This window comes from Enhydra lutris, unplaced genomic scaffold, assembly GCF_002288905.1.
Source record: "Enhydra lutris kenyoni isolate GAN:26980312 unplaced genomic scaffold, ASM228890v2 scaffoldscaffold39, whole genome shotgun sequence".
In the NCBI taxonomy this organism is placed as follows: domain Eukaryota; kingdom Metazoa; phylum Chordata; class Mammalia; order Carnivora; family Mustelidae; genus Enhydra; species Enhydra lutris.
The window spans coordinates 22966891-22989041 of NW_019154123.1; the positions used below are offsets into that span (position 1 = coordinate 22966891).

The window sequence follows — 22151 nt, forward strand, 5'->3', positions numbered from 1 at the left end:
TCCGTGAGGCTCTCTTATCTCCTTTGGGTGACGGTGCAGCCTTGCTTTTGGTAACACAGGATGAGAACAAGGGACCCAAGGACCTTGATGTAAACAGTGACACAGTGCACTGTGAGCAGTACGCGTTCTTTTCTGAAGTACAAAAATTCGTGACACACTCCAGAGCCTCCTGACTGGTGATCACAAGGGCCCCTGTGTCACCCTTGTCAATGACAAATGAAGTGTCTGGTTGGAGTGAAAGGCTTTGAAGCGTCTGTCTGCAAGCGTTTTCCAGGGCTGAGATTGGGGAGGTGGTGGTCACTTCTCTGGGGGGTGGTGCCGCTGAGGAAGGCTCTGTGCAGAAGCCTAGCGCTGGCCTTCACTTAGACGGGAACTGGGGGTGGGGGGGTGGAGGGGAGGGCACACATGAATTTTTAGAAATGGCTTTAAACTATCCGGGGGAGAATGCTGGCTGACAGGGAAGGGGACTGTGGGACAGGGTTACTTCATGAGGCAGATGAAATGTTGCTCCTTCTGTGGTCTTACTGTCTGGCACCCCTCCTCTGCTTCTGGGGACCTCAGGTTTCCCCTAAAACCCACTGTGTGTGCTGCCTGCATCACCTTGTCTAGGGCTGAATGTTCCAGAATCCTTCCCCTTCTCTTTCTTACGGGCATCTACCCAGGCCCCGGGTAGGGCTAGTTTCAGAGAGTGCGGCCGGGAAGCGTTCCAGAAGGAACTCATTTACATTGAGATGAGAATGATAGCTGCCCTCTTTCATCCACACGGAAACACAGACATATGCTCTTTAAAAGATACATTCATTAACCTCAGGGAATCGCTCAATGCTGGAACTTCAGACGATGACAAGGTCAAGGGTGCCAAGCCGATGGGAAGATGTTTGAGAAAGCCCTGTGGCAACTGCCTGATCTAGTCCCAATAAATTCCACCTTGCTGGAGCCTGGGGTTTTGCAAATATGGCATCTGGATTAGTATGTTCCTCTGAATTAGGAATTCTGGGTATTGCAGAAATTGTGAAATCTTGACATTGCTTATTTGATTTCCCAGCAACCTCTCAGCTACCTTCTGAAGTGCCATATGGCTTATATGGGGTATATTTAAATACATAATACAAATTGAGATGAATTAAAATAAATCCCATATTGTGAGGGGTTTTAATAAGAACATTGCTATACTGGCCAGGGTAATTACAGATGCCCTGTGGCGTTTGCTAAGATGGGATTGAGAAGTACTGATACAGGCAAATGAAGTCACAGGGTTTGGAATTAAAAATAGGGGAGGAAGGAATTTGGTTTTACAGTTAAAGATAGAATGACTCTAGGAATTCTGAAATCTGTTCCCAAAGTGGTGAATTTACGGATGGGCTGAGGTTCACTGAAAACCTTCCTGATCACCCCAATCTCATTCATCGGCGTCTGCTCTGTACCAGGCACACTGCCCCTGAGCTCACTCTCACCTCTGCCCCCGGGCTTGCCCAGTGGATGAAATGAGGTGAGGACCATGGTATCATGAACTGCCCAAGGTTACACAGCGAACCACCACCCCAACCTACCCTTTTCCATGATGCTCTGCTGCTTCTTTGGTGAGCTTGCAAATGTTTGTTTAAAATGTTTTCACTTCTAAATTTTAAATATTTTTAAATTTAGAGATCAGAATTATCATTGAGATGAAAAATGTTTATAGTTTTGTTGAAACTCCATGAAACCATCAAATCTTCACTTCACTTAAGTTCTTCTTCCTTGTCTCCGTCAAGCTGGGGCTGCCTTAACAGAGTACCACAGCCTGTGGGGGCTTAGACAACACACATGGATATCTCAAAGTTCTGGGCTGGGAAGTCCAAGATCAAGGTGCCAGCTGGTTCAGCTCCCCAGTGAGGGCCTGCTTTCTGGCCTGTAGACAACCATCTTTTCACTGTGTTCTCACAGGGCAGACAGAGAGAAAGAGAGAGAGAGAGCTCACACACTGAGATACCTGTTCTTCTTCTTCTAAGGCCCTATGGGATTAGGGCCCTACTCTTATCACCTCCTTTAACCTTGACCACCTCCTAAGGTCCTGTCTCTAAATACAGTCAGACTGAGTGGTCGTGCTTCAATGTATAAACAGGGCTGGGGACACAATTCAGTCCATAGCATTCTTTACTAAAAAAATTAACATTAGAAAAACTTAAAGGCTAGTTATTGGAGATAAGAAGCCTCAGCCCCTTTGAAAGGAAGCACGGTAGGTAGGGTATAGAAAACCTCAACCACACTCATACTAGCAATCCAGTGGTACATATAGACCCAGCCATAGGCCTTTCTCTCCCTTATTCTGCTGTGTAGACAGAACCTTCCTGAAGTTTCTTGGATGTAAATCCCTTAGTGTTCAGAATGCACATACTTGATAATGTCTCCTCCCCTAGGAAACCACCTTGGATCACCCCCCTGAGTGGCTTACATCTCCCCAGACTCCATACAGAACTCTATCCTGATGCTTACTATACACTAGTAACCCACTTATCTTGCCTTTCTGCTCCCTTTGTGCTGATCTCCTGAGAGGCTGTACTGTGTCTTACTCTCTCCAGCTCCTCAGTGCATATTATAGCCCTGAGCATACAATTGGTGCCCAATAAATGTTTGTATAACAGCAAATGGATGTCACAATCAAAAGAAGAGAGAGATGACATGAGGGAGGGAGAGGGGGAAAGAGAGAAGAAAAATCCAGAGACCTTTTAAAACCTCCTGGTGATTAATTGATCTTTTGATTCATTTTATGCAGCATTTTAAAATTCTAAAATTTTGCCATTTTTTACTCTGTGGATCCCAAATGTTGTTCAGCTTTTATCTTTATACCTAATTCCAAAGATTTTTTGTCTTTGGCAAGTAATGACTCTGTAATTATAGCAGAACTTTCTGGCCTGGGCCAGAAAGGACTCAAGCCGGTCTACTGACCCACCTTGGAGTTCCCAGCAGCATAATAAATGTTGTAATGCCTAATGGGGCTTCATCTAGTTCTTTGGTCAGCAGTTTATGCTGAACAAAAACTGTGTGCCAGGATTTGTGCTTGGTACCCGGGATCAGCTGCTGAATCAGCCCCACGATCATGGGACAAACAAACACAGAAGCAGTTTACATTGACTTGTGCTAGGGCAGAGGGCAAGGGCCAGTTGTGGGGAGTCTGTGGGAGCCGTTCTAGAGACACTAACAGGGACCTGGGAATAAGGGCCTGGAAAAGCCCCTGAGAGGCGACATTGCCTGAACAGAGCACCAAGGGCTCAGTGACGGGGAGTGAGGAACCAAGATGGCAGAGAGGTGAGGAGGACGTCCAGCTTCAGGAGGTGGAGGTTTCTGGTGTGGCAGACCATAGGGATGGGGTGGAAAGGGGTCCCTTTGGCAGGGACACATGTTTAGAGGAGCAGTCAATTAAAACCCAAGAGGCTTTTCACATCATGTGACTGAGTTGGTACTTCATCCCCAAAAGAATGGACTATCGTCAAAGAATTTTATTATTTAAGGAGAATTTAGGGATGGGTGAACAAGAATAATGAGAGTATGACCTTCATAAATTTGATCAAATTTAGGTAAATACAGCTCAGGCCAGTGTCAAGGGCTGCATTCGAACCCGGGTCCCCTTTTTCCTTTTTCCACGGCCAGACCAGGAGCTCAAGCACTTGACATAGATTGCTCATGGGCATTGAAACCAGGGCACAAAATGCACAAAACTCTTCAGGAGCATTCCCAGGGAGGGAAGCTGTTGCCACAGAGAAGCTGTGTGCTTCCAGCAACCCAGCCCTTCTGCCCCACACCTCAGAAAGCCACTGCCAGAGGGGACAGACCACCAGGTGAGCCCATTATTGGGCCACTCTGGGAAATGTCCCTGACAATCGAGAGCGCCTCACTAAAGGGATCCTAATGATGAGGAGAATGTCACTTTAATGGGATTTTTACTTATGATCTGCTAATGCAAATCCCTCGAGCCTGCAGCTAGTCATGTGCAAACCCGGACAGGAGCAGAGAAGAGCAAACACCCAGCCGCCAGCTCACACAGGAAAGGCTTCTTAATTTGCAGCCCCTCCTGGCTCTACCATTATTTGGATGTGGTTGACTCATTGTCACAAATTCTAACGATCTTCCCTTCGGACTACTCAGTGCTGGGAGGGGAACCTGCTGATGCTTCACAGCCTGTTCCCCTACTGGGAGACAGGGCTTGACTGACAGCCTCAATCGACCAGCAAGAGGACACGTGCTCCCAGCTCATACAAGGAAAAAAAAAATGCGTCTTTGAAAAACTGCAATGAGGGCAAGACGCAGGAGTGAGAGTCATTCTGCTGGCCACTGCTGCCTCCATGCCAGCGCTCGTAACAGTCACCAGAGAGAGAGAGAGGACACGGACCTGCCCGGTATGTAGGCCCTCGAGAGCACTCTCCTGCAGGAGCCCCGATCCTAGTTATTAGGGGCAGGGAGAATGAGGGAAGATGCCTGGCTGGGTGAAGGTATGTCCTCCCTGCAACTCAGCCACCGTAGGACTCTAGGCCATCCAAGAACCCAGGCCTCGGGCTGCCTTACCAACTGGGCAGAAGTGCAAATCAGATTTTGATGTAAAGCCTCCCCATGTTGAGTATTTTCTCATTTAAAACCATCCACCATCAGACTTAACAAATGTTCTGCCATCTACCTTCATACTCTGTCACCAGTTTGAGACTACAGATAAAGAACAACAACAAAACGCTATGATTTTCACATGGGAAAACCACACGAGAACATGTCTATTTGAGAGGTTTGGATCTTCTTGAATGAGGCCCACATGCTCTTTGTGAGTCCCCTCCTGTTCTTCTAGCACCAGGCCCCAGCCCCCAAAGAGAAGAGTGCTGGGCTTCCAGTGGTGAGGGAAAGGGAGCATGCCCCCCAACACCTGGAGGAAGGGGCAGAGGCAAGTGGGGCAGGAGCTCCAGACCCAGGCACCTGGTAGTGGTCGTCTCGCTTCTTCCTACATGAAGGAGACAGTAGGCACAGGCCCAGGTCTCCCCAGAAAGGATGCCAGGGCCAGGATTTGAGCCAAAGGCTCCCATTTGTCTTGGACTGGAGCCTCTGCTGGTCAGGTCCTTTCCACGTGCATGGAATTCTGGAGCTCCTTCAAGAAGTTACAAGTGAATAAATCCTTCATTCCTAGTGAGGATGAATGTCAGAAGGAAGCAGTCAATTTGCCCGCATCTGCTCTTCAGCCACACTGGGAGTCAAATGGCTTAGTTCAATCATTATTAGAGCAGAGTGCCAAGGAGTTAATTGGAGAATGGTCGGTCCAGTCCAGACCAGTCCTCTTAATGAGCAGAGTAATCGGGCTTTGTCAGCACTCTCATTCCGCTGTTCAAGACTAATTCTTGGATGCACTAGCTGTGTTTTCTCTAACGCAGTGGCCGCCCACTCACCGTTCTGCCCACACAACGCCTTCAGTGACACCTGTGCTCCTTCTGGAACATGTGTCCTAAATGGAGGGGGAAGAATGTCCAGAACCTCTTTTCTCTCTCTCTCTCTCTCTCTCTCTCTCTCAGACAGAATCCCAAATGACTTTTTCTAATATGCCAGCTTGCAAGGCTGTTCTGAATGAAAAATGGATATGGGGAGGGTCACAGACACGCTCCCTTGTCTTTCTCTCTGTGATGGACAGAATAATGGCTCCCAAAGATGTGCACCCCCTAATCCTAGAAACCTATGAATATCTTATCCCCTGTGACAAAAGGGTGATTAAATTAAAGATCCTAAAATAGGGCCATTGTCCAGAAGGGTCTGATGTAGTCACAAGGGTCCCAGCAAGAAGAAGACAGGAGGGTTAGAGTCAGAGAAGATGTGACAAAGGAAGCAGAGATTGGAGGGACGTGGGACCTTGAGCCAAGCAACGTGGCAGCCTCTCTGAGTTAAAAAAAAAAAAAGAGAGAGAGAAGCAGGTTCTTTTTTTTTTTTAATTTTTATTTCTTTTCAGCATAACAGTATTCATTGTTTTTTGCACCACACCCAGTGCTCCATGTAATCCGTGCCCTCTCTAATACCCATCACCTGGTTCCCCCAACCTCCCACCCCCCCGCCCCTTCAAACCCCTCAGATCGTTTTTCAGAGTCCATAGTCACTCATGGTTCACCTCCCCTTCCAATTTCCCTCAACTCCCTTCTCCTCTCTAACTCCCCTGTCCTCCATGCTATTTGTTATGCTCCACAAATAAGTGAAACCATATGATAATTAACTCTCTCTGCTTGACTTATTTCACTCAGCATAATCTCTTCCAGTCCTGTCCATGTTGCTACAAAAGTTGGGTATTCATCCTTTCTGATGGAGGCATAATACTCCATAGTGTATATGGACCACATCTTCCTTATCCATTCATCTGTTGAAGGGCATCTTGGTTCTTTCCACAGTTTGGTGGCCGTGGCCATTGCTGCTATGAACATTGGGGTACAGATGGCCCTTCTTTCACTACATCTGTATCTTTGGGGTAAATACCCAGTAGTGCAATTGCAGGGTCATAGGGAAGCTCTATTTTTAATTTCTTGAGGAATCTCCAAGAAACAGTTTCTGCTCTTAGAGCCTCCAGAAGGAATGTGGCCCTACCAGGACCTTGACTTTAGCCCACTCAAACTCGGTTCAGCCTTCTGCTCTCCCAAACTGTATGATAATAAGTTTGTGCTGCTTTCAGTGACCATGTCTGTAGTGATTTGTTCTAACAGTGAAGGGACGCCAGTACATCCCTCATGAGACTTGGTAAGGCCTCAAGCTGCCCCAGGCCCCTAGATGCAGCCACCTCCCACATCCCCACGTTTACTGAGGTGACCCTGGGCCGGGCTTTCCAGGCAGACCCAGAGACTGCTCAGTCCTTGTAGGGGTGCCTCTGTCCCCTAGAAAAATGTGAGCCTGGGAGGGAGAGAGGGAGGGAGAGGTACCATTTTAATGCTGTCATTAAAGTCCACTCCTCGCTTCCCACCCAGAGCTCGCTTCCTACAAGCCTCTTGTGGAGGATCCCCAAGGGGCAGATTTTGCCTTTCCTTCTGCTCCACATGGTATTCTTCTTCTAGCTTCAGGTGCTGGTCCCTCACCAGCCATGACAAGTGGAAAAGGCACCTTCTCTGCTTTCAGGGAAGAAGCACTTAGGCCTCTCTGCTTGCTTCTGGAAATGCTAAAGCAAACCTAGGAAATCCACTATCTCTTGACAGAGGCTCCCTGGAAGCTGAAAGGTGACAGAACTGTTACACCAATGAGAGTCTCTGGATGGTGCCTGCCTGCCCCCAAGGCACAGTCACTGGTTTCCCCCGGAGTCCCCCGGGGCTCACCCTGCCCCCCCCACGGTGCTTTTCAGTGTTCTGCCCCAGGCCATGTTCCGAGGTAAGAGGAGAGCACAATCCAAAACCAACCTGGGGAGCCCCCCTTGCCCCAGGGCACAGCTGCAACAGGCCCCCACTGCCGCAGCCACCAACTCGACAACCCTTCCCTAACCCTCTATCCCCCAACTCCGTGTCATGGCTCGCCCACTTCCCTGACTCACCTTTCCCACTTCTTTCTTCCTCCCTGGAACCACCTCCCAGATGAACTCTCTGCTCTACTCACCCCTGTAGCACAGGTAAGGTCTCTGACCTATAGACAGAAGCGAGCCCACAAGCGCCCGCTGTGAGCTTGGGGAAGGAAAGGATGAGGGATACCTGCAGAGTTCCAGAGCCAGAAGCAGGACCAGATGGAGGAACTTATCAGGAGACCAGAATGGAGTAACAAAAGGGAGGGAGAGCAGCTTAGCAACACACAGATTAGGGCTGCCAAGTGTTAGTAGGTGGGTTGTCTACCTAACTGAGAGTGAGATCTGATGACAAGCTCATCATGCCGTTTGTGTCTTATTGTGGACATAGTGTCCGCAAACTCGCTGGGGGTTTTCATAGGCATTTATCAATATGTCTGGAGCCATTTGCTTGAAAGGCTGATTTTTCAGGGCTTTCTTGGATTTCCATTACTACCCAAAGAATTTTCTTTACTTTTCCTTCTGTTGATCCTGTGCTAAGGGAGAAGCCTAACTCTTGTCGAATCCCAAGCTATAGGAATGTCATTCTCCTGTCTGCCACAATCTCCCTGGCTTTCCCTACTCCCTCATCTGGGCTGAAGGTAAACGGCTATGTAACTGTTAAATTTACATTAATCAGGATGCCTAGGTGGCTTAGTCAGTGAAGCATCTGCCTTCAGCTCAGGTCACGATCCCAGGGTCCTGGGATCGAGTCCTACATCAGGCTCCCTGCTCAGCGGGGAGCCTGCTTCTCCCTCTGTCTGCCACTCCCCCTGCTTGTACTCTCTCCTTCTCCCTCTCTGACAAATGGACAAATAAAATCTTTAAAAAAGAAATAAATAAACTATCAGATAGGGTTAGTATTCTCTATATTCTTCCCTTCGCTGGCAGACCTGGCTCCCCTCTGGTCTCTCTTCCCCCATAAACAGCTGCTCAGCAATTCCTTCTGCTCCCATAAAATGATTATTTGTGTTCTGGCCGGTACATCTGCCTAGAGGCAATGGTTGGGTTTTTTTCTGTAGACATCCCAGAATGAGTATTCAAAGTCAGTGTCTCTCATTCTACTGTTAAAAAGAAGGAACTACTGTCAACACAATTAAAAATGCTTCATAAATCAAATCAGCTTTTCAATAATAAATTAAGGTTCTTGAGCCTTGAGGTGGTCCCATTTGGAAGCAGCATTAACTTGGTCACTTCCCTGGCTGCTCTGTGCTCCTATCTTTTCCAGACCACTTCAGGGACTGGTGCCAGTGGGAGGGGTGGGAGGCTCCTCCTTGGCATCAACCCCAAATGTCTGAATTCATTATAGGAGAGATATTTTTATCTGTCACTTCCACACTATGGAAAGACAAGAAATTGGCAAAGCTGAAGGCTAATATAAAATGGCAAATTCTAATGCTAACCCCTCATTTAAGAGAAATGAGGTAAAATCACTGGTCACTGTGAGGTCCCTATGTAGCGACAAGGAGAATTGGAACCAGCATCACTTCACTGCTTACTTGTGCCAGGTACTTTTTTTTTGTTTTAATTCTAACAAAAATCTTGCAATTCAAGCATAACATCCAGGATACGGATGAAGAATGAGAGGCATAGCACGTGTTTTCCACATGTCTTACCAAATACATGGGAAAAAATATGATCTTAAAATAAACATACTCTAAGAGGGTAGAAGGCACCACTGTTGACTTGGAGGAGTTTGCAACTTTAGTGAATACCCAAGATGACAAGAATAACCCATTATCTGTGCTGATACCTATGTGTTGAGAACAGGGCAAGGGTGTCCATCCAGGAGAACATCCCAAGCTCAACTTAGGAAGAATCACGATTTAGCATCTTTTAAAGTAAAGATCAGCTTGCCCCTGAGGCACAGTGAGGAGAGCACTGTTCATCCCATAAAATAAGAGAAGCCAGTGGAGCTGAGTTCTCAGGTAAGACCCTCCGAGGAGGAGGTCTTGCACAGCAGTGACCCTGGAGGCCCAGCAGTGAGTTGAATCTGCCTTACCTTCCCTGCTCTCTCCAATCCCCTATGCACCATCTGTTTCTATCTTTAATGTCTAAACATGCAAATATTGCTGCACTTACTGCTCATTAGTTAGCTAAAGGAAGTGCCCTTTAATTATGCCTTTAAATAATGAACCTCCTCCATCACCTTGACAATCAGCACATATTTAGAAGAAAGCAAGGCCTCATTATGAAACAGCTACTACATCCCTGGCTTACTTAGAAGATGGTAGCTTTCTGGAGGCAATAGAAATGGAAGGCTAAAGACAAATAAGGCTAAAAACAAAGGTGTTTGCATTAACTCCTTGTAGCTTTGGGTGCCTATCACATCTGTGGAAAAGAGAGAAAGCTAGCATTTTTTTGAGAGGCCAGTCCCTACACTCATTGATTTCCATGCATTAAATCTAAACTACAGGATTACTTTTGAAGTTATTTCTTATCTCAGTTTAATAGATACTGAAATTGAGGCCCTGAAAGATGAAACAATTTGGTTAAGGTGTTCGACCAAGTTTACCATTCTCCAAAGCTCCATGTTCTTTTCCATTATGTGTTTCCATTATCTTGTTGAGAAGTATTTGCATAGCTTGGCAGAACTGGGTGTCTTCCAGGTCTCCATTAGATCTCTCCATATTTCCATCTTAGCAGGAACTCACAGGAATGTTTCCTTCCATATGATTCTCAGGCACAGGCAGATGGGACCACACTATGCATGCACTTATCTGGATGGCCCTGAAGAATAAAACTGAGTGTGTCATGCACAGACAAGTCATTTATACTGTCGACAATTATCTATTTATCTTTTCAGATCATACTCAAGGATCACATCTTTGATAAAGACTTTCCTGTAACTCCCTCTCTCATAGAGAACTGACCTTATTTCCATGGAGGCCCCAGAATTCTCCCACAGCAGTTTTTATACTTCCTTACACTTATTTGTTTGTGGTTCATTTCCTCCTCTATGCTAGGATATCATTCTTATTTACTTCTTTAATCTTTAACACAGTGTCTGACACAAATATGTGTTCAATACATGCTTATTAAGTTAAAAAAAATGGATCCTTTTCTGTGGTTCCCAAACACTAGTCCACTGACCTATAAGCATTAGTTTGGCAATGTATTGTCTGAAGAACTTTGAAAAAAAGCTTCCAGCAAAGAAAGAAAAAAAATACTATGTCCTTTAACAGATGAATGAATGAATAACCTTTTGGATACCCATACATGGACTTGTATTCAGCAATAAAAAGGAATAAGCTGTTGATTCATACAACATGGGTGAATTTCAAAAATATAGTGTTACATCAAAGAAACTAGGCAATAAAGACTATATATTGCATGACTTCATTTACATGAAATACCAATAAAAAGGCAATTTTGTAGACAGCCCATCACTAGTTTTCTAGGGCTTGGGATGGGAGCAGGAATCAACTACAAATGGGCACAGATATCTCTGAGGTAATGTTCTAAAACTAGATTTTGATGATCATTGCACAATTCTATAAATTTATTAAAAGTCATTGACTAGTACACTTAAATGAATGAATTTTATGATATGTAAATCATACCTCAGTAAAGATATCAAAAATAAAAATTGAGAAATGGCCCATTCTGAGGACACAAAGTGATATTGGCACTCTCTTAACTCTCAAGAGCGTGATACCAGAAAGGAGGGATCTGTAGGAAGAGATCCCAAAATTGGAATATAAACTTCCTTCAAATCCCTTAAATCCTTGGATGGCCCCAGACCGTGTACACATAAGGGAGACTCAAGAACCCAGTGAAAAGCAGCAACAGGAAGGACTGAAAAATTGAGTAGAGATTTTAACTACTAGCTACTTCAAGGAGGCAAATTTTAAAATTCCTCCAAGTTTGAAGGACCAGGTTAAACACCTAGAGTTTTCAAATAAAATACCAGGAGAGACATGAATAAATATTATATGCTGAGATTAAGGGACTGGCCCAGTATTAAGGGTAAACCTAAATAGATATACTCATATATATAGTATAAGATCAAACTTTATAGGTACAAGGTGATCATTCAGTTATTTAACAAAAATAAATATTCTCAGAGAAATATAAAATAATCCAGAGTTCCTACAATGTACAATGAATAGTTTTCTGTATGAAATATAAGTTATTAGACCTGTGAGGAAACATAAAAACGTGACTGAAGGTCCAGGGTAAAATCATTTAAGAGAAACAGACCCTGAGATGATGCAGATATAGGAATTAGCAGAAAATAATCTTAAAGCAACTATTTTAAATGCATTTAAGAACTTTAAAGACTGTCATAATGAGTGAACAAATAGGGAATCTCAGCAAAGAAATAGAAACTACACGGAAATGTAAAATCTAGAGTGGAAAATACAAAATCTAAAGCAAAAGGATGGGCTTGGCTGATGGAAGATAGAAGAAGAAAGAGTTAATGAACTGGAAGGGAAATCAAAAGAAATTATCCAAGATGAAGAAAAAATAAGAGCATAAGACTTCTTTAAATCTAGAGCCAGAGGGAGAAGAGAGAGAGGGAAGAAAAGAGAGGAGAGGAAAGAAAAGTCTGAAAAGAACCAAAGGACAAGAGTGAATGAATGGGACACAAAAAAATTAATTGAAGAAATGATGGTTAAATTTTTTTTTCCAAATTTCGTATAAAACATCATCTTAAAGGTTGACTGAGCTAAATAAGCTCCAAATTGAAGAAATACAAAGCAAACCACACCTAGTCTCACCATTCTCAACGTGTTAAAAAGCAAAAAGAGAAAACTTTGAAAGCATCCACAGAAAAAGAGAAAAAAAAAACACATTACCTATGGAAGAAAAACAATATGAATGCAGTTGACATTTTATTGGAAATGACGAGAGACCAAAAGACAATAGGATGACAAAGGTAGTCTGTAAGGGAGAAAGGAAATGGTATCAGATGGGGAAATAGACCTCTAAGAAGGAAAGATGAGCATTAGAAATAGTAAATATGTGGGTAAATATAAAAGACTATCTTCCCTTCTTACTTAATTTCTTTAAATGCCCATGACTTTTAATTCAACAACTATAGCAGTGTACTGAGGGCATATGACATATGTCGATGTCAAATACATAACCACAATAGATAACCACAAATGGTAAGGGTAGCGTTACACCGCCCCATGGTTCTCACGGTTTCTGTGGAGTGTTGACAGTGTTAACTTCAAGTATACTGATAGTTGAAGATGCACCGAAGGAAGGCCTACTTTAGGTTGCAGACAATGAAGTTAGAGGCATACACAGGGGAAAAAAATGCAAGCTTAGGATGTTGTAGGTGTCTTGAAGTAGATTTTTATTTAATGGTCTGGGGTACCTGGGTGGCTTAGTCAGTTAAGCATCTGCCTTCGACTGAAGTCATGATCCCAGGGTCCTGGGATTGAGTCCCACATCGGGCTCCCTGCTCAGTAGGGAGCCTGCTTCTCCTTCTCCTCCCTATTTGTGCTCTCTCTTGCTATCTCTCTCTTTCTCAAAAATAAATAAATAAATAAATAAATAAATAAATAAAATCTTTTTAAAAATTGGACAAAGTTATGACAATGGCAAAGAACATTTATTGGTAGATAAGCCACTAGGAATAGAGAAGTTGAATCTGTAATTTCTAGACAGTGCTCAAGGTGAGTGCTTGAGAGGTGGCATGAATGATGAAGGAGGACCCAGTCTGAGCTCCCAACCCTGAATTGGAATTGGATACAATATTTAAGAATATAGGGTTCCTTGCCATGAAACAGGGTTCTAGAGGGCCTGGAGAAAAAATTATGAGGTTTAGATTTCAGAAAGTAAGCAAGAGAACCAACAGATGTCGAGTTTGAGCAGTGTAGAGAGTGATCTAGGTGTGTAGGAACAGAAAGCAAGGTGGAATTTGCTGTTCTTGGAGCTGAAAGCAATGGCATCAACTTTGTCTCTGTGTGTGTCGGATCTTTTTTTTTCCCCCCTGTATTTTGATGCTTTAACATCTTAGGGCCTTGTAGAGCCAGGGAGGGACTTTCTCTTGCAGTGTTAGCCCATTCCTAGAGATAGTAAATTACTTGTCAGCCAGCATGCCTTTGCAACCAATCCTAAGTCCATATTTCCATCTGCCTCCTTTTATTGGACTCCTTCAGTCCAGGACATTATCTACCTGCCCTAAATCATCCCAGGGCCAGGTACTGGACATCTCACCCACTGAAATTATTCAAACTATCCAATCCTGAACCTGCTCAGCTTGCTTATAGCTTTGCTCATTCCTTCCCACAAAACCACAATGAAGCATCCTGCCCACAGTTCTCACTCCCTCTGCTTCCCGACCCACTCCAGTGCCTCCCCATGGAGCCCTGCATGGCGTGGTGCCTCCAGTTTCTAGGGATCTGTGAATGTAAACACTTCTTCTTTCATGACGGACACTTCTGTGTATGTGTGTCTTGCCATACCTGATTAAAACAGTGTGAACCTAAGGTCCTAGGGGATCCCTGGCCTGTGTGTATCTTCTGTAAAATCAGCCTCTTTAGGATGGAGTACAGCTCCTTCTTTCCCCTTTTAAACAGAAATATCACTCGTTGTTGAAATTGTTTATGCTTGTCATGGAAGTGAATAGAGCAAAGAGCTCTGCTAGCGTAGAGATTTTAGCCATAAGTTAGAGGTTAAGAGGGAAATTATAAATAGTATTCATGAATTGGGAAATTCAAGAGATCTCAGAAATGACCCCTCATTTGCACCAAGAGTGTCCCATATTTATTTGACATTTCCTTAACAGCTCATGTCTCACCTCTTGGCCTTTTGGACATTTTACCTTCAAGAGCCAAACCAGCTTCTAAGAATGGCCCCGTGGAGGCTTCCCAACTTCCTTATAATCTTCTAGGCTAATTAGACATGCAAAACCTAGTTTGGCCTTCTGCCCTCTTTATCAGCGGGGATGAGTTGTCATTCTTTCCAATGCTGTCTTGACTCCAGCGTCTGAGATGAAGACAGAAAACAGTGTAGGGACACCCCTGCACTGATCCCGTGGGTCTACCCACCTTCTACTCTCTGGCAGACAGGTGGTGACTTCCCATGTGCTCATGGGCAAGAGAGTCCTGTGCTCTCCCAACAGCAACATCTAGCACCTGCTTCTTGACATTACATGAAATGTTAGATGCCATGGAGTCCTTGTCCTGTTTCGGCTGCCCTGGAAACTGAGAGCTTGGGGTGAGTCTTACAGTGTGGTCTGCTCCCGCCAAGAGGGCCACATGTCTTTCCACTGGATACAACTCTGTCAAAGGGTTCATTACCGTCACAAATACAAACGGACACAAAGCTGCAGCTCTGCAGGCTCAAAGCAAAAAGATAGTCTTATACCTATTCCCTAGACTCAAATAAAAAGTGAGCCCCTAGTCAGGGTATGAATGTGAATTAAGACTTGAGTTGCTTAAAGAATTATAATACCACCCACTTATGTTTGTAGCTGTAAACATACGAATAAAATGAGCCTCATAGGCCAAGAACAAAAATATACCTGCACTTTTATTCCAGAATACTAAAAATATCCCTCTGCCGTATCTAGCAAAAATATGTCACATTGGGAACCAAAAAAAAAGTAGGAGAAAACAGACCATTGTGGAGGAGAGTGTGGAGCTGGGCTGTGTCTGCATTCTGCCGCCTAAAGTCAGGCATTCGGTCGTTCAGTCATTCAACAACAAACGTCAATCAAGATTAAATTTTAAAGTGAACAAACTTGTATTTCAAAAACAAATCTCCCTCAAGGAACCATGAAGGACACAGAGGCTTTGGTATGTCTCAGACCTGAGTTTGCTGCTCAACTCAGCCCCTTACTGTCTGTGTGACCTCCAGTGCCTCATTTTACGTCTCTGAGTCTCAGCTTCCTTCTCTGTGAAATGAGGATGCTTTTGAACAGCTTAGGGGCGGTTGTAAGGATTAGCTGGTATAGTAAATGGCAGGCAGGAAGTTCGACCCGTGGAAATGTGGTTGGGGGGACCAGCACTATCATAATTTATATGCATGATCACCCATATGCATGGACACATAGACAGACAGACAGATAGACTGTACCTGGAATAGGCTTGCCTCTTTCCTTCCTTCTTCCTTCCTTCCTTCCTTTCTCCGCCCCCCCACAGCCTCCTTCCTTCTTTCCTTTCTTTTTTTTAATTTTCTGCCCCTCCATACCAGGCACTGATCTGGTGGGAGCTGGGCATATTGTGGTGAACAGAGAATTATGATAGGTCTCTCTGCTCTGATTTTCCACATTGTGGTCTTAAAATATCATTGGTACTAAAAGAAACCAGGGTTTCCTGAAGAAGCGTAGGATGGAAAATGTCTACTCAGAGCCCAGATCCAGTTGCCTCTTTGTGGGAAATACCAGGGCAGAGCTCAATGTTTGCAACTCCACATGAGTGTGCAATTAACAAAACCCAGGGAGGGAAACTCAGTAGGTCAAATGTCCAGGGCTTTTTGACAGTTAAATTGTAAGGAAAAGAAAGCCACTGAGGAGCAATGTGTAGATTTAAAAAAGACTTTTAAGTGGAACAAATTAGTTTTTTAACGGAAAGAAACTACAATGTGTAGAGGCACAGACTAGGGTGATCCAGCTGTAGAAAAGGGAAGCTTGTAGAGGTGAGGAGAGTGGGCCCTCCCTGGAACAAGAGTGCCATGGAGACGGGTGGGCCACAGTCTGGGCCACTGGGTGAGTTCTTGCTCTGCTGGGGTGTGGCTAGAAGGATGCTCCTCTGTAGTACTTGTTCGCATTCTACACTTGGTTCGTGTGACTTTGTGCATCTTGATTGACGTTATGGTAAGAAGTATCATAAAAGGAAGCAGCACGTGTAGAGGGCCATTGTCTGTTGGAGACTTTGTTGGGGGCCAGGCTGAGAGTGGAGCTCAGTCCAGACCCTGAAGGAGCTTAGTGCTTCATGGGAGACAGAGGTCATCAGAGTCTGGTGATCAGGGTGGGGAAGAAGGGGAATATGGCAGACTGGCAGGGAAGGGTGACCTCACCAGCCCGGGAGGCAGCAGAAGGCTTGGCGTGGACAAGGTGCTGGGGAAGGACACATACTGCCCACCAGCCCAGCTGAGGACCCAGGACAGGACTGGCTCCTTCGGGCTGGTTGGAACTGCAGGCCGGGAGCCTGTACAAGGCCTGGCCCCTTGCTGTGCACTTTCCATGGCACCCATGCCCCACCCCCGCCCCGTACCTCGGGTAACTCCTTCCGCCACCACTGCTGTGTTCCTCAGGTGGAAGGTGGTAAAAACCAATCGCCCTCGGCCAGCTGCCCAGTAAACTAACAGCAGAGAATTCAACCAAACCAACCCTCTTTTTCCAGGGAGGTATGTGGGTCCTGGACAGATATAGGTGGTTAGTCTGTGGGAGTGGAGAGCCCAGGCCAGGAGTTAGTTAAAGGGGTTGGCAACAGGAAAGCAGATATGATAAGTTTATAAATGAAGAAAAAAAAATTAATTCATTCTTAACAAAGCCAAAGAGCCAAGTTGCTTTGTTTGAACGAGGATGCCGAGTTAGGCAGGGGTGCACATCTGGGCAGCTGGTGGCAAGTGTAAATTGGCACAGCTGGCTGGGGGGCCTCCTGAGGCCAGCAGTCCCTTTCCCAGGTGACAGATGAGGCTTTTGGTTCACACACCTATGGAAGAAGAAGGAAGTCTGTACATGTGGTACACTTGGAGAAGATGGAAAGCTTCATGAGGACAGAGGAACGCATGTAGAAGGGAGATCGTGGGCTTTGAGCAGAAGACCTCAAGTTCACATCTTACCATGACAACCCTCTAGCAGTGGGAATGTGGGGATGTGACCCAACCCCTCCAAGCCCCCTCCATCCTCATCTGTAAGGTGGGCTAAGGAGCAGTAGACAAATGCAGAACACACCTAATTCATGCAAGGTGATAATAAAATTACACTGTTTAAACTTTGTCCTGATTTTTACATTTTTGGCCACATTAGAGATCAGTCTTGGCTTAACTAGTCTGAATCTCCTCTGGAGGATTCTAGAATTCAGGACTTTTTGGAAATAGGAGGCCATCCCCTCTGGTATACTTGACTGTGAGTGGTAACCTGGTTTAATGGTTAAACGCATAGATTTTGGAGCCTGACCTGACGTCCCAGTTTGGAATCCTGGATCCGCCACTACTGGCTGTGTGGCCTTGGGAAAGTTAACTAAGCTTGCTGTGCCTCAGTTTCCCCATCTGTAGCTTGGGGGCAGAATAATTCAGCCCTTTGGGCTGGGAGGATTAAACATAATAACACAGCACATCTGTCTGGGGTAGCTCTGCCTTCAGGCTGTCTGCATTAAGGGGTCAGTGAGAAGCCTTCCCCAAGCCTTCCCCAGCTAGCTGAGTTGCCCCAGGCGTCTGACTATAGCCTTCCCTGGGCATCACATACTGCTCTGGGGCTTCTCTGCTCAAGAGCCTTTGAGATCTTTGCTCCCATTACAGAGGTTCCTTCTTGGCGTACGCTCTCAGTGCAGTCTAAAGACATGGAAGGTTTAAGTCTTTCTTCAAGACTTAATTTCCTTCTGCTGCTCAGCCCAGCACACCTGCGGGAGCAGGGACACACTGCAGCCTTGCTCTACAGAACATCCGGGCTCCACATCAGCCACAGTGTCTCTGGGCAGAGCCTACCTCCACAGAGTTGGAGGAAGGACCCATTCCCACGGGAGCCTGGGCTGAACATGAATGGCCCTTTGGTGCCTGCATGTTAGACACCCATCCCTAGAAGCAGCAGCTAGCGGGCAACTCTAAGGAAACCCTTGCCTCCTGAACTGGGGGTTTTCCCCTGATTTCTGTTCCAGAACTTTGAGGCTGAGCCACAGAGGAGTCTCTCATCCCCACTGCCCTGTACCCATGACCAGGCATAAGGTGGCCCACTCCTTAGGACTGGATTCAAACAGGCTATTGCCTTTGACAGCAGGATCCTGTGACTTCCCGAACTTTTAGGTCATGGGCAGTCTGTTCACCAGGCAGTGTCATGGGCTGAACATTGGCACCACCATCAGCTCAGTTTCCATGGGGCCAACCCCACACCTCGCAGAAGTCCCATGGCCCAGCCTGCCTGGCTGCGGTGTCCAATGCGGGCTCCCGGGTGGGCGAATAAAGAAGCCAGGGGCCCTTCCTCATTACACTCTGTTTCTGTGTGTCATCCATCAGTGGCTTGTCTAGGGAGAGAGGAGCAGGACATTTAAAGCCTGTTCATTTAATAAGATTTTAGCAGTCTTAACCCCCAGCAGGTCATTTGTCCCTAATACACTTCAGGCTTTTTATCTGAGGAGTAAAGCACAATGGGCCACTTAAAATCTTGAAAAATATACTTTCTATCACAAGCAGAGTCAAGTGTTAATCTGTCTTTCTGTGTCTCTGTTTCTCGCCGGTTTGCCACCCCTACCGCCTCTTGTCCCCTCAGTCCCCGTGCCTCGCTGATCCTTCCAAAGACATCGTGAAGGCCACAGGCCCACTGCCTGGTGCAGACACGTTGTCTGGATGCCACTCTCCCCCTTGCACCGGTCCAGCTCACACAGCACCAGCAGCCCAGAGAGCCAGCCCTGGCCACCAGATAATGAGCACTTAACATGCTTCTACCAGAATGAGAAAGAGAAGCAAAGAAAGCAAAGAAAAAAGGCAATTGGCAGGTGTGGCAGGAGTGGAGAAGGGCTAGAAGCTTGCGTACTGCTGGCAGGGTGGAACGTGGACGGTACCCCCGCCCAGGAAGCCACTGGGCAGCATCTCCTGCAGTGGGCCCGGCAGAGGTCCTGCCTGTTGTCTACCCAGCAGATGCACCTGCACCATATTTGGGAACTGAGTGGGGCTCAGAAAATGCTGGTTAACTGAACTAAAACTAATGTGGAGTGCTCTGTTCACAGGCACCTTGTCCTCTGTCCTTGAGTAGCCCCAGAGCAGTTGTCTTGATTGAACTCACTTTTCCTGAGTGTGGACTATATTCGGGATTTGCGCTCAGCACCTGGAAGGAATATGGGGAAACATCAGAGATGCCTCTTACCCCTCAGGAAAAGCCAGTCACTTCCCTCAGCAACCAGGAGAACTTGGTTAGGAAATTTGGTTGGATGGATATCAATATGGACAATTGGCTTACCTTCTGGAAATGTCTATGGATGTGGTTATGTGATCTCCCCCCATGAGAGCAGAAAGCTGGTCTGTCTGTCTTCCTGCTGTGTCCCTCTCAGCAGCAGAGAGCAGCACCTTCTTCCATGTAGGGGGCCCAGCAAGTAGATGCTGGATGCAAGGATGGATTGATGAAGTTGAACAGAGGTGGGGAAGAGTTCAGGGGTCTCTAGGTAAACTCATTACCCCCATTACACAGACAGGAGTTTTGAGGCTCAGAACACTGAAGATGCTTGTCCTAAGCCACATAGCTTCTGAATGGGTCCTTCCAAAACCCCATGCCCTTTCCAGACAGCTCACTGCTTCCTGGAGAGACCCAGGGGCTTGTGTCCACATCTGTGACCCCTTACTCACAGCTGTGAATCACACTGTCCATCATGCCAGCCAGAGGAGGGAGGCATGTCCCTAAGCTCACTCTCCACCAGGGGTTGCCTGCCTCTTGGCAGCCCCAACTGGAAGCTTGGGGCTCCTCCCATGTAAGGAACAATGCACAAAGAATTTGACAGACCAAACTTGCATCTGCCAAGGACATTTACCAGCAGTTTAAATTGCTACAATCAACCATGGATTTTTGTTTTAACTTAAGACAAAGATTAATATTTCAGGAGAACATGGTTCTAATTTACAGCTAAGACCTTTGGTTTAATCAGCAAAAGGAAAAAAAAAAAAAAGGTCTATGAACATTGTTGGCTCCCTCATGTTTTCAGATCGCACTCCTAGCTGGGTTTACCTCTTTGGCCTTTAATTATTCCATTCTCTCACATGGCTTTATCTCTGACACTCCAGGATGAAAATGTGATTTGCCATTCAGAGGTTTCAGCAAAAATCACACTCCAGTCAGCAAATTGAGAGTCTGATAAAGGAACAGAGGGTTGGGCCGAGGCTTTGAAAGGATGTCTTTAAAGTGTTTTTAACTAAATCTGTGTTAGTATTTAGGATGGTGGAGAATCATTTACATGCATTACAGGGTTTGTTTGGAAGCTCAGCCGTGCTGTTCTCATAACTAGAGCATTAGTCATGGAACCCGAGGGCAATGTGGCAAGTTGACTTCTTCAGTCCCATGTTCTATGAGCAGCACCTACCATGTATAGCTGCCTTGTACTAGGCACTGAGCTAGGTTTGGCAGGAGTCCCACAGAAGCACTTGGCAAAGTTCTTTCCCTATGGTATCAGGGGCTGGATGACATTACCATGCTATAAGACAGCAGACAGGGGAAGAAGAGGGTCAAAGGAATGAACACTATTGAGCCTCAGGGCTAGAATCTGCTCTAGGGGCTTTGCCTGCATTCACTCTTCTAATCATACAGCGGTCTGCAAAGCAGAATCATTACCCCATTTCACAGACAGGATGCTTGAGGCTCAGAGTACTGAGCGGGTTTGTCTGAAACCACACGGCTCCTGCATGGGTCTCTCCAAAACCCTCTCCATGACAGTACATGGCCTCCTGGAGAGGCCCAGGGGCTTGTGCCCACATCTGTGAAGGCTGGCCTCCCCCGCCACTGGTGAATCACAACAGCCATCACAGCAGTCAGAGAAGGAGCTGTGGCCATAGACTCACTCTCCACCAGGGGCTCCCTGCCTGCTGTCAGCAAGCCTTCCCAGACCCGACTATAGGACCCACTATAAAAATAGTCGCTTTGTGTGCTCTTCCTTCAGAATATCCGTCACAACCTAAAATATATAGTAGTTTCTATGATTATCCATTTATTATTTCTCTTCCCACAAACTGGAAGCCTTATTTGTGAGGGCAGAAACCTCACTGCCGTGAGTACCCGGACTTTCCAGCAATAGCATGGTCATTGGCACAGGGTATTTGTAGAAGGAAATAAGAAGTGGGAGACAGGTGGGGAACGAAGGAGGAAGGAAGAAGGGAGTGAGGGAAGGAAAGAAGGGGGCAAGAAAAGAAAAATTGGAGCCTTTTTTTTTAGGAACTCCTGTGATTATGCTAGACCTTCCCAATATTCTTTTCCCTACACTTCCTTTCTATATTTTGTGCTGGCATTTGTAGCCAGTAAAAGCAGACAAACAAAAAAGCCTAGACTTGGGTAATTCTCCACAGTGACTGAAAGATCAAAAGATGAGCAGATCTCAGGCTCGGGGATGCCCAAAGCATGAAAGCCTGTGTTAGTTTGAGGGGTCTTTGAATACGTTGCCCTGCCAGGGACTTTGCATGCATAGTCTCTGTGCGCTTGTTGGGTTTCAAATGCTATGATCATTAATAAAATCATAGATTCATATAAATAGTAGCCTTAAGTCATTATATTATTCTCTCAGACCATGAATACTAAAACAACTCTTGTAAAGCCTGAAATGTTTAAAATCAAAAGGAGACCCTCAGTGGTTAAAAAAAAAAAAAGGCTACGCCTCAAAATACTTGACACTTAGCTATGAATTCAAGCAGACCTCTAGAGAACCACTTTGTACGTGGACTTCCTTCCAGAGCCCATCTCAGAACAGGGTGATCAATAGTAATTTGTACTGGACACTCACTGTGTGCCGAGCGTCATATTGAGCACTCTTCATGTATCTGTATCATGACCCAT

At 45.7% G+C, this 22151-nt stretch overlaps 1 protein-coding gene across 1 annotated transcript in view; it reads left to right on the top strand.

Moving 5' to 3' along the window:
* The window catches only part of LOC111154971 (calsyntenin 2), a 366874-nt gene that overhangs the window by 283086 nt on the left and 61637 nt on the right, over window positions 1-22151 (top strand). The gene's annotated exons all lie outside the window — the stretch shown is intronic.